Genomic DNA, 17,803 nt, shown 5'->3' on the forward strand with positions numbered 1-17,803 from the left:
GACTCAAGGGCTGCCTCTTCTCTAAACTCTACAGATTCCAGTTGCAGGTGGTCGGTTTTTGCATGCTTTGAACTCTAGCACCCGTTTGTTTCCTGACACTCCAGTTGTGGATGTGAGGTGTGAAGCGGGGACAAGGAGCCAGGCTGCCATAGAATCAGAAGACTGGGGAAGGAGAGAGGTAAGGGGGCCCTCTGGATGGGCCAGGGGCTGGATCAGGAATGTAGCAGAGAGGAGAGTTCCAGTCAGAAGAGAAGATGGTGTGGATGTGTGGTTAAATGTCAAAGGCAGCGTAGATGAGAGGCCTGGATTTGAAAGCCAAGTTCTGTCCGTGTGACATGGACCTTATCTTCCTGTCTCCTTCCTGTGCCTCATTTCCTTATGTACTAAATAGATATCAGGATGCTAACCTCGGTGATGTGTGTATTTGTAAAGGGTGGGGCATGGTGTCTAAGGCAGAATGTGAAAATCGGAATTTAGAAGCTTTGATGTCTTCGACCAACCAGTTGTTAAAACGTAAGTTACAATTGTGAAAAACTAACAAATCAAAAACTTCTGTGAAATCCAAAAGCTGCTGGGCTGACCTTTGCCTTTCTCCCTAAAAATAAGGAAGAAAATATTAGAGACTGTTTATCTGTAAATGTTTATTTAAAAAAAGAATCAGGTGGGGCAAAACTTTTGAAGAATAACTGCATTTTCCTACCTTCAGTATGTTTTCTCCTTGGTTTTAATAAGGTAATGAAACAAAGCAAACCTGAAGTATCAGTTTAACCATTTAAACATGTAAATTGTTTGGAAACTTTGTTTACTTAAAATTATGAAACATATTTATTGTAGGAAATTGACTTTGTTTACCTAAGCTGTAAAATAACTTACTGGTCTGATTTTAATTTAGCCCACTATTATAAATATCATCTCGATATAACTGCTGATCAGGAAACAGGGAAAGAAAAGAAATCCTGAAACTCCTAGGTCAAATTTTTCTCTTTTAGGCAAGTAATGGTTACTAAATGAAGAAGGGCCTTTAACAGATTCCTATAAAAATACAGCATGTATTAGTCAGCTCGGGCTGCTGTACAAAACACCGTAGACCAAGTGGCTTAAACAGTAGACATTTATTTTATCACCATTCTGGAGGCTGGAAGTCCAAGGTCGAATTTACAAGGGGGTTCGGTTTCTGGTGAGGAGGCCCCTCCTGGCTTGCAGACAGCACAGTTCCTGCTTGGTCCTTACATGGCAGAGAGGAACAGAGAATGGGAGGGGTTTTCTTATAAGAACACTAATCTTGTTGGATTAGGGTCCCTCCTTTGACCATAATTAATTCCTTAGAGGTCCTATCTCCCTACAGCCATGTGGGAAATTTGGGCTTCGTATGAATTTTGTGGGGAGCACAGACATTCAGCCTGTAAAATGGCACAAAGCCTCATCTGTTCACCAGAGTAGATGTTCAGTGCAGATTAAGTGGCTGTGGTATTGCAGAGCTGGGGATGTTCAGGTGCGAGTCTTCTTCATCCGCAGCAGCCGGCGGGGATCCAGCTTAGCGGTCCCATTTCTGTGGGTCCTCAGGTCCCCACCTGAAGGTGGGGAAGGCTGAGCTTTTCGTCGGGAGAGCCTTCCACATGCCCCTGGTTGGGTCTGGCTTTCCTCTTACTCACTTTCACAGGACTCTGAACCTCACCTCCGCAGCATTGGTCCCTGTGTGTAATTATTAATGGTTAACCACCTTCCCTGTGAGACCTCCGTCCAGTTTTAAGGTGCAATACAGAATCAGTCTTGTATCTCCGTGGTATCTCCATCCGGGGTTCATACTCGTGAAATGAACCATCGCTCAGAATCCAGATGCAACCCATTTCTGGGAGCTGACAGGGAGATTGCTGCACATCCACTGGGGTTGGTACCTTGATAGAGCTGGGGGCTTTCATCTTAGCAGCAACACAAGGAAAGCAAAGCCACAACCCAGATGAATGCGTTAGACCAGCATGACTGGTGGGCAGGTCCACGCTGGGGGCGCACGGACGCCAGGTCCACGCTGGGGGCACATGGACGCCTAGAGGTTTTTGTCCCTCAGCTGAACTTGACGCAGCATCCAGAAAAGGGGCAGAGGCCATGGGCAGTCTACTGCCCTGGGCAGGATGCTGGTTCCGGTGCCGGGTGGGGCCAGCCGGCTGAGGGTTTCTAGAGCTGACTCGGACACCGTGTGCCTCCCGTGGGTCCCAGGAGCCCATTCTTTAGGTTGTGTTTACTTGCGTCTTTGCGTATCACCCTCCTACTTCAAAGCCCACCCTTTGCTTCTCCTGCTTCTGATGCCGTATGTTGAGCTTCAGCAGATGTTTGCTGAACTGGATGGAATCGATGAGGTGGCTTTGAAATGAAAGTTGAAAGCCTCCCCAGGATTCCACATCAGCCACAAGTGAGTGTTTTCCTAGGATCCCTCAAAGGACCTGTTTCCTCCCATTTTTGGATACGCCCCCCTGTTTCAGAAGAAAGTACAGAACCCTACATCTAGGCCTTAAAAGGTACGTTGGTTTTCCTTTGACGCTGGTTTTCAGGTGCCCATGTGACATCAGGATAATCTGAAGAACTGAGTCCCCTCCCGGGGAATCTTATTCAGCAAACCTGGAGTGGAGCTCAGATGAGTGCCTTTTTCACAAACTCTCAGGTGATTCACGGAGGCAAGCAGTCTGTGAACCACAACTGGAAGCCTTAGCTCCCAGTCTCCTGAGGTGTCTGGTAAACCGTGAGTCGAGGGAGGGAGGCTGAGGTTCTGCATTTCAGACAAGCTGCCGAAAGGCAGACGCAGCTGATCACTGCACCACACTCTGAGCAGCAAGGACGCAGGAAAGTCACTAGTGTGACTGATGAGTTAGGGCTCTGGAGTCAGACAGTCATGGGCTTGAATCCAGCCTCCCCACTTGCTCCTGAGACCTGCCTCTCCCAGTCGCCGAACCCTTGTGTCTCCCGTAGGAACTGGTGCGGGGAGTAAATGGGACAGTTTATACACAAAACATCCATTGCGTTGCCTGACAAGCTGTTAGTTCTCCATGGATGTAAGCCACCCCATTATGTTATCAGTATTAAATCCTGCTAATTCAATGCAAATTAGAGACGTTTGTTGTATAATCTCTCTCATTTTTTCCCACTCATTTCGCCTCTGTGAAGATTTGAGATGTTTCCATCCCTATCATACAGCCCATCTGGAAGATAAGAAAAATGAATCAGTCCCCAACCAGATAGCCAGCCCATGCAGTGCCGTGAATGTAACGCATCCTTAATAAGATGTCACAATAATTAACATCACAACATCTGGATGAGGGGCTAATTGACCTCATCTGTCTCCAGATGTTGGTCATTATGTTTACAGAGCTAGTGAACCCGAGCTGGGTCTATGTGATTCAAAACTGAACGTCCTCCCAGGAACGTTTTCACTTCAGCCCTCGCAGGTAGGCTGTTAGGAAATTGCAGCCTCCAGATTGGCTGAATTGCTTGGATTTCAGTTACTTGCTCCATTCTTTCCAAGTGTACCCAATGATGTAGGAGCCCACTGTTCTATCTCAGGTTTGTTAGCGCATCTTCAAGGTTTTCAGAAAGAGCAAAGACCCCCCCAGGGGCAGGTCATGTTTACTTGATGGGAAAATATTTAGCGTCATAGGTAAGCCCTTAGGCTTTGTAATCGCACAGAGCTGGCGGCTACACCGCTTTGTGCCGGTGTGACCTGAGTTCACTACCTAACCTCTCTGAGTCCCATTTTCGTCCGAGCACCACTGCTGGGACCACTGCTGTTGGTGACCTTAATGTCATGTGCTCTGTTCTTGTAGGGGTAGCCAGAGTTAAGTACTGGTCCTTGAATGTGAACTGTGTTGATTTGCGCCATCATTTCATGTCACTGGGATGTGTTTGACTCACAACTGAAATTCACATTTAAAATTTAATTTTCACTAGAGACTGCAGTGTTAGAATGCAAAAAAAAAATTTGATGATTTTAATTATTTTTTAAGACTGTGGTATACGTGGGCTCCCCTAGTCCTATGTGGTAACTCTGGGAAGAAAGGGTAAAGGTTTTGCAGATGATAGAGGCTATTTCAACTCTCAAGTACAAGAAAAGCTAAGGACCCTTTTACATCTGCTATCCCATCTGATCTTTGGCATTACTCTGCCTCTGTTTTTCAGATAAGATGCTAAGCTACAGGGATAGCAAATACCTCCTCCAAAGACAGATAGTGGGTGACGCTGCAGGAATTTGAATCCATTTAATCTGATCCCCAATAACATGCCCTGAAACCGCCCTGTACCAATTATCAGACTATTCCTTCTCACAAGACATTAATTTTTTGAACTCATAAAAAACAGGAGTCTAATGACTCCAGTTAATTCCAGCAGCAGGAATCTATCTTTCTGTCTACAGTAACTGGGTGAATTAGACGTTGTGTGTGTGAAAAATGATGTTTACGTCATAATGTAGGTACATGATATTGGCATTACAATCAACACCTAATTACCATTAATGTCTATTGTCCTGATTATTTTGCAAACACCCTGAGCTACATGAAAGGCCTTTGTCACTTTGACAGTAAGAGCCAGTTTTCATCATTTTATAATCCCTAAATGGTGTGTCTGATGAACCAATTGAAGGGTGAAACTACAAAGAGTTTCAGCTTGCAAAGTCTAGGACGAGCAGAAACACCAGCAGAATCCCATAGCATACTTCGATTGATTAATCGATGGGGTCTTTCATTCACATTCACTTTTTCTCTCTTTTGACAAATCTTATTTTCATTTTTTGCATCTTCCATAGATATCTTCAGCTTGATTGAGTGGATGATCACCTCCTTCCAGACTTGGGAACCTTTCATTTTTACCACTCTGTGGCTGTTTTCTTGCTCCTGTATGACACACAGCTGCTCACCCTGATGGCTAGCCGGTGGGTGCAATGAAATGGAATTCAATTCAGTAAATACTCACTGGAGTTTCTAACCGGTGTCAGGGTCATACTTGGCACTGGAAACGCAGAGATAAGTAAGATGATGGTGGAAATAAAGATGGCAACTGTCATGGATGGAATTGGATCTCACCAAAATTCCTGTGTTGAAGTCCTAACCGCCAATGTGACTATATTTGGAGACGAAGCCTTTAAGGGGGTAATTAACGTTAATGAGGTCACAAGAGCTGGGCTCTAATCCAATAGGATTGGTACCCATATAAGAAAAGGAAGAGACGCCAGAGGTCTTTCCACACACTGAGGAAAGGCCATATGAAGACACAGTCAAAGGTGGCATCTTCCAGCCAGGAAGAGAGGGCTTGCTGTAACCAATCCTGCTGGCATCTTGATCTTGGACTTCCAGCCTCCCAAATAGTGGAAAAAACAAATGTCTGTTGTTAAAACCACCCAGTCATTTATGCAGCCTGAACAGGCTCAGACAGCAGCCTCCTTAGCAGCTCACTGCCTTTGAGAGAGCACGCTGGGTGAGCCACTGGGCTGGGCACTGAGGATAGTCACGATGAACAAGCCATGGTCTCTGTCCCCCTTGATCATGCCAAGCGTCCAGAGAGGTGAGTACATGGATGTATTCACATCCCAGTGTGCAGAACAGGCTCGGGGACGGGGAGGGAGTTGGGAGGAACCCACACAGGGTGGGTTGGAGTGGAAGTGGGTAAAGAGCTTCCCCCGGCACATTGTTCAAGGTCTGCTCTTGGTTTTGTCTGTCTGATTTTATAAGTATTTTAAACTCCCCTCCTGGTTGTGTTCTTCCTAGTCAAGTCCTGCTTTAATAGGGCCTACTTAGGGGGCTAACTGATGGCAAGGAATCTGAAAGCTTAACTGCAGCCACCTGAAGCACCCTCTTCACTTGGTCATCATCTGGGAAGCTGGAGTTCTCCCGTTAGAGTTGAGTAGCTTGAGATGTACTGCTTGGGAAACGAAATTCACCCTTTTCCTTCTTGCCTGAGCGAAAGGGTGGCTGTTTTGCTCTCTCATCAGGGCTCAGGACGTGCTACCAGTTAGAGTTACAGTAGGCTGAAACAAGGTCTCACTGTGGGTTACTTCCTGTGTGATTCAAGTTTGAGTCCTCTTAGCCAGTCTGTCTGGTACACGGGGACGCCGTGTAACACTGTGTCCAGGAAATAGGCCTTTGGAGTCAGACGGGCTCAGATAAAGGGTCCTGCCTCCTCCACAGCTGTGTGGCTCCAGGCAAATTAGGGGATCTCTTTGAGCCCCAGTACGCCCATCCAGGATGGATAAAAGTGGTGCCCAGGATTAAGTCAGTGATGCAGTTATATGCAATACTGGGCATAGAGCCTGGTATGTGGTAATGGCTCCGAATCTATTTTTGTTGTTTTGTAATTTGGAGGAGATGGGCAGAAATTTAATGGTGACTATTAAGCAACCACTGTGACCCTAAGATGTGAATTTAGCAATCAGTTGAATTTGACCGTATGCATTGCATATGAATTTTGTAAGGACAAAATGAAGTAGCATGGACCTCTGTCTGGATTAGGGTAGGTGCTCAACAAGTGTCAGTTTTCCCTTCCTTCTCATTAAGAGCAGATGCTTCCTGTACCTTGGCTGCCTCGGTGAACAGGAATCTTGATTTCCTCCAACCGCAGTGGTTGTTCAAGCCTGTCGATGCATTAACCTCTCAAGGTGAATAAGGAGGGGTCTGTATTATCAAAGCTCTTCTAATGTGGTACCTGTGAGCCCTATTTGGAGATGAAGTTTTAAGTGTTATTCATATTTCAGTTACTTCCAAGTCAAAGGGGATAATATAGCTGAAAATACAGCCAACACAGGTTTCTGGTATAATTCCTTAGTTCTAGGTAGAGACTTGAAATCACCTGGTATTCTCAATTTAAATAATTCAGATTAAGGGTGACCAGGTATACGAGCTGTGGCCCTTGCCCTCAGAGCATCCGTGGTACAGTCAGGAGCAGTCAAGCAAAAACCATTAAATAAACGGAAACAAACGATGGGCTCTGTAGCTTCACCATACAACTCTTATAAACAGTGAGCGCCTACACTGTGCCTCATCAAAACCATTTGCCTGTCGCACAGCAGCTCAGAGAAATCATTTTTTCTTGGAAAACTTTGTGGACCACTGGCCCCATATCTGAACACACACCCACACCCACATGTGCGCGGTATGAAATCTCTGTCCTGTGTGCTCGTAGGATCCTGTACTTCTCCTTAGAGCTGCTCTGTGTTTACATGTTCACCATGGTATCCTCAGTGCCAGGCAGCTGGACACATAGTAGGTGTTCAATACAGACAGATTAATCTTCTGGCTGCAGAGAATCAAATGGGTGTGGGTTTACCATAGATGAGAACACTGATCCTTAGAGGGAAGAAGAAAACTGGTAACAGTAGAGACTAGCCCAGGGCATCCTGACCAGTGGCGTTTTCACTGCTTCTGACCATGTCACTTTCATGTCACGTTCAATCTTCAGACCAGGGTGTGCATACTGAGCAGTGGCTTCTTCAGATCTAGCGAGAGTTGGTAGGAGAAGGCATGCTACTGCTTCCTGGTTCCAGGAGCTAATTAAGCAGCAAAATGCCGCGGCGAAGAGGATTCTGTCCAGCAGAGGGAGCTCTCTCACTTAATAGTCACATTGATCTTTGTTTAAAAACTTTGCGGTAGGTTTTCATCAACTTCTCCTTATTAGAATCACAGAATCTCAGAAATAAGTCATCAAGTCCAGCCACTCTGAGAGCAAGAATTCCCTCAAGAACCAGGATTGTTCCCTCCATTATACCCCCTTCCCTTTCTCTTTTAGGCATATTTTTTGAGCACCACTATGTGCCAGGCATTGACCTTACAAAGATGAACAAGATGATCACGAACTCTCCTCTTTTTTCTACCTACAGCCTTACTTGATTAGCTCTCCCAACCGGGCAGCTCCCTCCTAATTGAGGATTCTCCTTACCCTTGGGCTGCTCTGACAGATCAGATGTTCTCTGCTTTGAATCAGAAACTATTCCCCGATACCTTCTAGCCTCTGATTCCCATCTGTGCCTTAGAATTGTACCTGGCACATAACAGCGGTGAGTGCTGCCGCCTGGGCCTTCTGCGAGTTGTCTTCGGATACTTGAAAAAAGTGATTGAGCCCCCTTGGAGTCATTTCTCTAATTTTCATCGTTTGGTTGGGATTTTGGATTATGAACCTGCTTTTGGTGAGTGAGGTGGACAGGGAACAGGCAGGTAATTAACACAGACAAAATGTGAAAGTCAGCACGATTAGACTTAAGCTTCCCTTGTAACTCTTCCCTCTTGTAAAATTTCCATCGCGAGGAGTGCAGAGTTCTGTTACCTTGTTGGGGTTTGGCTGTGCCCATCTGATCCACCTTTTCCTGTGAGGTACTAGGGACTGAGTGGGGGCATTTCCCTGGGAGATGAGCAGTTTAAAAGGAAAGCAAAGAAGACAACCAGCTGGACCCAGGCAGTGTGCTGTGTCATCTGTTTGGGAAAATGTCCTTCACTGGAAAGAAAAGAACCAAACCAGAGCAGGGAATCCCCACCCAAGCAGGTGAGGAATCCACAAGAGAACACCTGGCTGGGCCCTGCCTGTGTCTGTGCCTCCAAAAATTGGTGAGTTTGAATGAATGAATGGATCACTAAATCAGTTTACATATTCCAAACATCCTGATTCTGACAAACCACATTCCTAGGTTCTGAGACTCTGTAGACAAACTGATAGTCTCTGACGATCTATGGAAAATGAGAGGACTGCCAGAGATGAGGTTCCTAACATGGAACAGATTTCTAATGGGGAAGACCTTAAGTTTTAGCAAATTTGGGGGTGGCAACGAGGTTTAAGCTGCTGTGCCAGTTCTGACCTATTGCTGATGCTTGTCCATTAAGAAAAATTGTGATGCTTAATTTGGGCTCAGTGGAAAATGGTGGATTAGTGATGTCTGCTCCGGCCCTGGGAATGGAGCATGGTGGCAAATGTATCAGGGGTTTGCTATTCCTGAAGATTCCAACAGCCCCTCTTCTTAGAGGAGGCAAGAGTCTTACAGCAGGTTAGTGGCAAGGAGTAGCCTGATGGAGTATCTAAGTGTCTTGACTCAATTAAAGTGCTTCTTTCTGTCATGTTGGTCACTTCCTGTACTTGACTGTTAGTCAAAGATCCCTCTGGGGGAGGTGGAAGCAGTGGGAAGAGAACTTCCAAGAGGTGGTGGCAGTGACGTGGTCACTGATGTGACTGTATACATTCAGCTTGACCCACTGGATGGACCTGTGGGTCTGCTCCTCATACACTGACTGCTCTGACTGCCTGGACCCTGGGAGAGTTGGGGGACCAGATGGAGGGCAAACAGAAGGTAGATCAGTGGACACTGTGAGGTTAGTTCACAGATAAGCACATGAGTCAGGAACTACTTTGAGGCGAATGGGAGGAAGTGAGGATCTGGGCAGTCTTGACACTAGTGAGAAGACACCTTTAAAAAAAATTCACAGGGACTTTAATTCTAACTACAGACTTGTAATACATACTGAACTGCTGGAAGATAAGGTGTGCAAACACAAAATCTCATTGCCCATAGCGTCACAGAGGGTTAGCCCGGTACAAAGTCAGTATAGGCAAGATTAAAGTATATACACAAATAATTAGATTATCAAGCAGTGAGTGGTACCATGTTCTGTTCTAAATGCTTTGTATGTTAACAGACTGAATCCTTAAAAGAACCATGTGAGGTAGGAACAATGATTGTCCTCATTTTACAGATGGAACTGACTCTCCTAAGGTCGGTAAGTGGTGGAGTGACAGTTTGAACCCAACCAATTCAGCCCCAGAGTCTTTGTTCTCAGTCTCTGCACAAAACTCTGAAATACGTGCTATGTTAATGTTGTCCCACGATGTCCAGGAGTCCTTAAGAAGTGCATTGTCCTGTTTTTTTTTTTTCTCATTCTTTAATTTTTCTGTGGTGGGAAGTCTTAGGATTTACTCTATTACACCTTCCCTATATACCATACAGCAGTGTTCACTGTCTTTGTCATGTCGTACGTGACATCCATGGAACTTATTTCTCTTACACCTGGAAAATTGTGCCTTTTGACTGCTTTCATCCAGTCCCCACCCCCACCCCCACAACCCTCCCTTGCCTGCCTCTGGAAACTGCAGACCTGATCTTTTTCTACAAGTTTGTTTTGTTTTTCAAGTATAATCAACCTCCAGCACTGTTGGTTCCTGTTTCACAGCATGGTGATTTGAAATTTTTGTACATTTTAAACTGATCACCATAATAAGTCTAGTTACGATCTGTCACCATGCAATGAAATGACTTAAGTTACTGACTATGTTCCCCACACTGCACATTTTATACCTGCGGCTCACTTACTTTGTAGCTGGAAGTTTGTACCTGTGGATCTCCTCACCTGTTTCTTTCCTCCCCTGGCCCCCACGCCTCTGGCAACCGCCTGGTCTGTGACTCTTCCTGTTTTGTTATGTTTGTGTTTTTTTCAGATTCCACATGTCTATGAAATCACACACTGTTTTCCTCTCTCATCAGAGGCCATGTCTCTGGCAGGGGCTTTGTGGTCACTATAGTGGTTTAGAAATAACACTGGGAATCCCCCCTCCTTTTCCTTCCGTCCTTCCACCAGTGTTTATTAATATCTACTTTGTGTAAGGACACCAGGTTACAGGGGGCACGCAGGCAGAATAGGTGGGGAGTTGGGGTCGCTGTTGTACTTGTTTAAGATCACCAGGAATTTCAGGGATACCATGTTCAATTATTTTTTGTTTCCTTGAAGGGTTTTTTTTTTTTTAATCTCCCCCACTATTATTTAAGAAGTTAAATGGGGGCTGATGTTTGGGTTAAAACTAAACAGAAGCCTCCCTGGGATTTATGCCCCCGCCCTTTTTTACTTTGGACAAGTTACTTATCTGTAACTTGTGCCTCAAATTTCCTCATCTGTGAAAAGGTACCCACCTCCTTCATAGCCATGTGGATGAAGCAAGTGGATACAGGTTAAGCTTTTAGATTGGAGCCTGGTACAGAGGAAGGGTGACTGCGAAGTAGCTATTTTTGCCCTGCAAACTAAGGTTCCCTAATACTGTGAATTTTTTTTTTTTGGCTTTCTCATTTTCTATTAATAAGTTGTGCCATGGCGTCCCCCAAGGATAGCATGTGCAGCTACAAGTAGAAACAGGCCCACTGGGAAGAAAAAGACATCACCTCTTCCCAGAGCTGAAGGTTTAAAGCCCTTGAGATAAGCCTTCGAAATCAGGAATCAAAATATTCGGTTTCTTGGTGGTGCAGCCACCGATGGGAGTAAGTACTTTGTAAAAGTAGAATCAGTTGAAGGACCTTGGAATACTAAGGGTCTCAAAGCTGGGCTGGAGTGACACAGTGTATATTTTGAAGCACCGATTGTGCTGCTAAAGAATTCTCTCCCCAGCAGATAATGAGCTGATAAGAGACTTTTCTGGCTGCGGATCATGAGTTATCAGGAGGGTCCAGATTACGGGGGGAACACGGTGTATCTGCGGCAGGCACCGCCTCGGTCAATACTCTGTTGTGCAGGAGGGTGGCACGGTGCCAGCTGATGCTCAGGGTGTTGAGACGGCCTCGGCTGATGGAATATTGATCCCAGGCCTGTTGGTTTCAATGGAATTCAGGAGGGAGTTGCAATAAAACAAGTTTGTGTTTAGTTTTCTAGATAGTTGTCATCCTGTTAATTTCTCTTTGTGCGTAACTTTGCCTTCCGTTCTCAGAAAACACACGTTGCCTTTCTTAGCAAAGAGACTTTTAGGAACTACAGGAAAATGTGTTAAGGGAAATATATTAGGCCTCCAGTGTTGTATCTGTGAGCCCTGCTAGGAATAGAAAGACTCCAGGGCAGTGATGATTTTCCAACCAGGTGGTAACCAAGGCCGTGTGTTTGCTAGATTGGCTCGTAACTGCAGTGAGACACTTCAAACGTTAGGTAATCAAATCTGATGCAGGAAGAAGAGTTTGAACTTCCAAATTAGGCGTAATACACATTCCCTGTGTCTTTGAGACTCCGGAGGTGGGACTGCGCTGATTGAATTAGATTCGAGTTTCACTTTGTTTCCTGGTGTACGATCAATTAAGCAATTTCCAGAAGCGATGGCACAGATGGCATTTTACTTAGTTTAGTAGGGTTGCTTCCTATCCTCTGAAAGAAGGGGAAAGGAGAACAGGCAGCAATAAGACTTTCTTCAGTGTCCTCTCTGAACTTTCTTAATGAGCCTGCTTGGAGTATGCTCTGTGTCTTGCTGGGTACACAGGGCAAGGGTGTTTTCTCCTACCAGGTTCCAGGCTCAGCACTCCATCTCTACTCTTTCCTGATTCAAGGTTTGACCCCAAACCTTGTGAAGTGTTGTTTCAGAGCTAGCCCACATCTACAAGGTGAATGTGCCTCCTGGGACCAGATAATCCTTTCAGCTTCTTAAAGTGCATCTTAATGTATATGCATTGGCTGTGGACTGAATTTTACCCCCTCAAATTCATATGTTGGAAGCCCTAACCCACAATGGGATGTTATTTGAAGATGGGATCTTTGAGAGGTAAGGTTAGAAGAGGTCATGAGGGTGGGACCCTGATCTGATAGGATTAGTGTCCTTAGAAGACACCACGAATCTTGTTTTCTCTGCCCATCCTGTAAGGACACAGTGACAAGGTGATTTGTCTGGAAGCCAGGAAGTGAGCTCGCCCCAGGAACTGACCAGGCTGGCTTCTTGATCTTGGACTTCCAACCTCCAGACCCGCAAGAAAATACATGTCTGTTGTTGAAGTCACCCAGTCTCTATTTTGTCATGGCATCCTGAGCTACGATAGTATCTTAGGTATCTTTGAACTTAAACATAGCATAATAAAGACACCTTGCCAGCCCTGGGTCAGGCTGTCTGTAACTGATGGAGGGAGCAGGCAGCTCTCACTTTAGGCCCTCTGAGCCCTCAAATAATTTTCCTCCCTAGTGCCTCTGTGTTTTCAACCTTTGTAGTTCATTCCTTTGAGATTTTAGCAGTTCTCTTTTTGGTTGGTTCTTTTCTCTTTATATTTAAAGTTGAAAAATAATGCATGTGCAGCTGTCCTTCAGTGTCCTTAGGGGATTGGTTCCAGGACCCCCATGGGTACCAATATCGACAGATGCTCAAGTCCCTCATATAAAATGGCATAGCATTTGCGCATAACCTACATGTATCCTCCTGTATACTTTAAATCCTCTCTAGATCACTTATAATGCATAAATACAATGTAAATGCTGTATACATTATTGCCAGTGTGAAGCAAATTCAAGTTTTGCTTTTTTGGAACTTTCTGGAATTTTTTTCCAAATATTTTCAATCTGTGATGGGTTGAGTTCTTGGATGTAGAACCATCAGATACGAACTCTTGGCTATGGAGGGCCGACTTTACATGGTTATCAAACAAACAATAACAAAGCATTACTTATGGGTAGCCGGTGAAAAAGTCTCCTCTCTCACTACAGACTCTAAAATCTCTGCTTTCCTCTCCAGAATCCATCATGGTTGTCAGTGTCTTTGAATATTTTTCAGATGTTATATGCACATGGAAGTGTGTATGTTTATGCCCTCCTTTTTTCACACCCCTGTAAGAATACCGTTTATATTCATTTTTCTGTATCTTGCTGGTATTGTTAAGATATGTAGAAACTCCTGCTCGATTAACTTATTGTCTCCAACGTTTATGAGGACAGTTAGTCCTCTGATTGGCGGATTACCTCAATCTAAGGAGGTACAAGGGGGCAAAAAGGAGGCTGAAAGTGAAAGTGAGGGATATCAGACACAAAATTCAAAGTCCTCCTGAGGGTTTGCTAATCTGACCTAAGTAGATACGTCAGAAATTCTGTGGTAATGTTATGGCTGTACCTCATCACATTCACCTGACTGATCCTTCTTTTCTCTCTTATGTCTCACTTTTGATGTCACATCTTCCGAGAAGCCTTCTCTGACGACTCATCCTAAGATAGTGTCTCCCACTGCTGCTAACCAGGGGATTAGCCCAGTGCTGTGGGTAGCCCTGTGCATAATTTCCTTCAGCTTGAGTGTCAGAAACAAGAATGATTTTTGTATCTTACAAATGTCAAATTATTTTCTATTGGAATACTCTTTCAAACTATCACCTTTCCTCAACAGCAGAGATTTTAGCATTTGCTCTTATGTAAATTCAATACCACCATGTCAGCTAGGTCCTGAGATCTGTGAAGATGGTGATTATATCTCCAGAGCATAGCGAGGGTCTCAGTAAATACCTGTTGAATAAAGAATTACGTCAACAAACTTTCCCCCTACATGTTCTTCTAGTAATTTTTTTGTTTCAGGTCTCATGTTTAAGTCTTTAATCCATTTTAAGTTGATTTTTGTATATGGTGTGAGATAAGGGTCCAGCCTCGTTCTTCAGCACATGGTTATCCAGCATCAGTTACTGAAGAGACTACCCTTTTCCCATTGTGTGTTCTTGACACCCTGGTCAAAGATCAATTGACCATAGATGTGTGGATTTATTTCTGAGCTCTCCTGTTCCACTGGCCTATATATCAGTTTTTATGCCATTCCCGTACTGTTTTGATGGATTACTGTAGCTTTTCGTATAGTTTGAAATCTGGACAAGGTAATAGTACTGACCCATAAAAAAGAATAAAATAATGCCATTTGCAGCAACATGGATGGACCTGGAGATCATCATACTAAGTGAAGTAAGCCAGAAAGAGAGAGACAAATACCATAAGATGTTACTTACATGTGAAATCTAAAAAATGACACAAATGACCTTATTTATAAAACAGAAATGGGCTCACTGACATAGAAAACTAACTTAGAGTTACTAGGAGGGAAAAGGTGGGTGGGTGGAGGGATAAATTGGGAGTTTGGAATTTGCAGATGCTAACTACTATATATAAAATAGATAAAACAACAAGGTCTTACTGTATAGCACAGGGAACTATATTCAATGCCCTTTAATAGTCTATAATGAAAAAGAACATGAAAAGGAGTATATATATATATATGTATATAATTGAATCACTGTGCTATACACCAGAAATTAACACATCGTGAGCTAACTATACTTGAGTTAAAAAATATATATGTATTTTAAAATCTGGAAGTGTGATGCCTTCACCTTTGTTCTTATTGCTGAAGATTGCTTTGGCTTTGTGTTCGTGCGTGTGTGTGTGTGTGATTCCATACGAATTTTAGGATTGTTCTATTTTCGTAAAGAATGCCAATGGGATTTTGATAAGGATCACATCAAATCTGTAGTTTGCTTTGGGTAGAGTAGCTGTTTTGGCAATATTAATTCTTCCAATCCACGAATGTGGAATGTCTTTCCGTTTACTGGGTATTCTACAATTTCCTTCATCAATGCTTTACAATTTTCAGCATAAAGTCTTTCACCTCTTTGGTTAAATTTGTTTCTAACTATTTTTTCTTTTTGTTTTTATTGTATATGGGATTGTTTTCTTAATTTCTTTTTTTGGATAGTTTGTGTATAGAAATGTGACTGATTTTTGTATCTGATTACTGAGTTGGTTTATTAATTCTAGTGGGTTTTTTTGGTTGTTGAGTCTTTAGGGTTTTCTGTGTGTATGATCATAAAGAAAAGAATACATGACAAAGGAGCCTGTGATAGTAAACAAGCTCCAGGCACCCAGATTGGTAGCCCAAATGTGATCTTGACCCAACCCCTTCAGGGCTCAGTGCTATCCTCCATGGGACACATAACCAGCTCACGTAGGGCACGTAAAATCTCATGTTTGAAACTTCTGAGGAGACCACCGTTGGTTTCTTCTGTGCCTCTGTTGTTTTCCATGGCTTTATCTTAATGGCTTTCAAAATGCCAGAGGAGACATATTTGACACAACACTTGAACATCATCTCAAGGATTGGAAACATGAGGTATAAACAGCTACTGCTCTGACTGCGGTGCAACTGAACTCAGTTGCTGCCGAATCAAGCAAAGTTGACGTCCAGCCAGAGTGGACTTACGCAGTTTTTGTTTTGTACCCAGAAAAGAAGGTCTCTGGGCTTCTCTGTTGCTTTCACTAGGGTCAGCAGTGTCCCCCAATGAGTTGTTCTGAGGTGAGAGCCTTGCTAGGGCCTCTATCTGTTCATCTCTGGGAAGATCTCAGATCCCTAGACATGGTTTCATTTTGTTCATGTGAGAGAGAGAATCCCTCTCCGCATCTTCCTCCTTCTATAGGCAGAATAAATTGGAGAAAAATCACTGCTTTTGTTATTTTTCCCTATCACAATATTTTTCTGCTAATGATTTACCCCCTCCATCAAACATCTCTTCTGATTTAATATCCTTTGAAACCAAGAAGCAATTAAAAATGATTTTGCATTATCTATTTGATTTTGCATCACATATTTAATATTATTACCTTAGAGGACTTGAAATTCAGATTAAAAAGGGGTATGACTTCCAACCTGCTGAAATTATATTTTGACTCTATTTAAAGAGAAGACTTTACAAAAAGAGAAGTCTTTTCAGAAAGTTTTTTTTCTGCTTTTACTGTGCCCTAAGGCAGCTTTTCTGCATCCTTGTGAATTTCCTTTTTATTGACTTTTCACCTTGTTCATGATTGAGATGATTGAGGACAACCTCCCCCACCACTGAGAAAAGAACTTGTGTTTGGACTGTCTCCAAATATGGCCGTCATCCCTGCCATGTGGCCATGGAGATGGAAGGAGACATACGGCTAAATATTTAGTTGATTATCTTCCTGAAAGTTCTTATCTTTAATTTTGCAGGGATAAACAAATTTAAGTGAAATGGATTCCAAACTGCTCATAATATTATATGATCTTAAATTATCCTAACCCTCACTGCTGGAGAGAGACAGTGTATTATTTTAATTCATAAAGATGCAATAATTGGGAGTCTCCATCCTTGCAGGAAATGAAGCAATTAAGAAATCACAACATCAGAGACAAATAAGATGCCTAAGGAGATTAAGCACCAATGACATCCAGGCTGTCACTGCTTAGGTACTCGTGACTAAGAAGAAGCTGGCTCTGTGCCTGTCAGCTTCCTACGGCAACATGGGACTCAGCCCTGCCAGGGACTGAAAGCATAGGTATTATATTGGTCTTAAACATTTTAACTAGAGACTCCTTCAGGCTTTTGGAAAAACACACACTATGGCTTTCTGTTCCTAGGCATGTTAGATGGTATAAAGGTTCAGAGATTTCATTTTTAAAATCTTTTCACTTATTACTAAATCCTTAAGACAGTTGGGCCTTGAAAGATGGGTAGGAGTTTGCCAAACAGATGATGGGAGAGGGACATGTGATAGTTGACCTACAAGGCAAGGTGTGCCCAACATTAAAGCTGGCGAAGTCTTGAATGCTACCCAAACATGCCTACGTGTTGTGTTTTAGGCAGAGTGGAGACATGGTGGTCTGTAAGGAGGAAAGTGATACTGTTTGGTGATTTAGAAGGGTCCCTTGGGCAGAAGGGTAAAGAGAAGAGGAGCCCACAAGAGACTAGAGGCGGAGAATGTTGGGAGACTTGTTCAGAAAAAAACATTAAAAGATCTGGACAAGAGGACTTAGCACAGAGGTTGGAACCACAAGGTTGAGTGACAGGTCCCCTATGGATACAAGTGAGTGTGTGTACATGCATGTGTATACGTGTGTGTGTGTGTGTGTGTGTGTGTGTGTGTGTGTGTGTGTGAAGATGTGAAGGAAGAAGACTGAGGAGGAGAAGGAAGGAAGGGATGAAGAAAGAGGAAAGGGAGAGAAGACAGAAGAGAAGGGGGAAGGCTGGGGCATTTCGGAGATTCCTCCCTTTGGCAGATATTTGGCGGAATTACTCCTTTGA

At 43.6% G+C, this 17,803-nt stretch overlaps 1 long non-coding RNA gene across 1 annotated transcript in view; it reads left to right on the plus strand.

Moving 5' to 3' along the window:
* LOC135323334 (uncharacterized) overlaps positions 1–17,803 on the plus strand; it is a 669,673-nt gene that overhangs the window by 156,841 nt on the left and 495,029 nt on the right. The window contains exon 2 of the long non-coding RNA XR_010384786.1: positions 4,790–5,544. This is a non-coding gene — a long non-coding RNA (uncharacterized LOC135323334). The remainder of the gene's footprint in view (positions 1–4,789; positions 5,545–17,803) is intronic.

Source organism: Camelus dromedarius, chromosome 17, assembly GCF_036321535.1.
Source record: "Camelus dromedarius isolate mCamDro1 chromosome 17, mCamDro1.pat, whole genome shotgun sequence".
NCBI lineage: Eukaryota > Metazoa > Chordata > Mammalia > Artiodactyla > Camelidae > Camelus > Camelus dromedarius.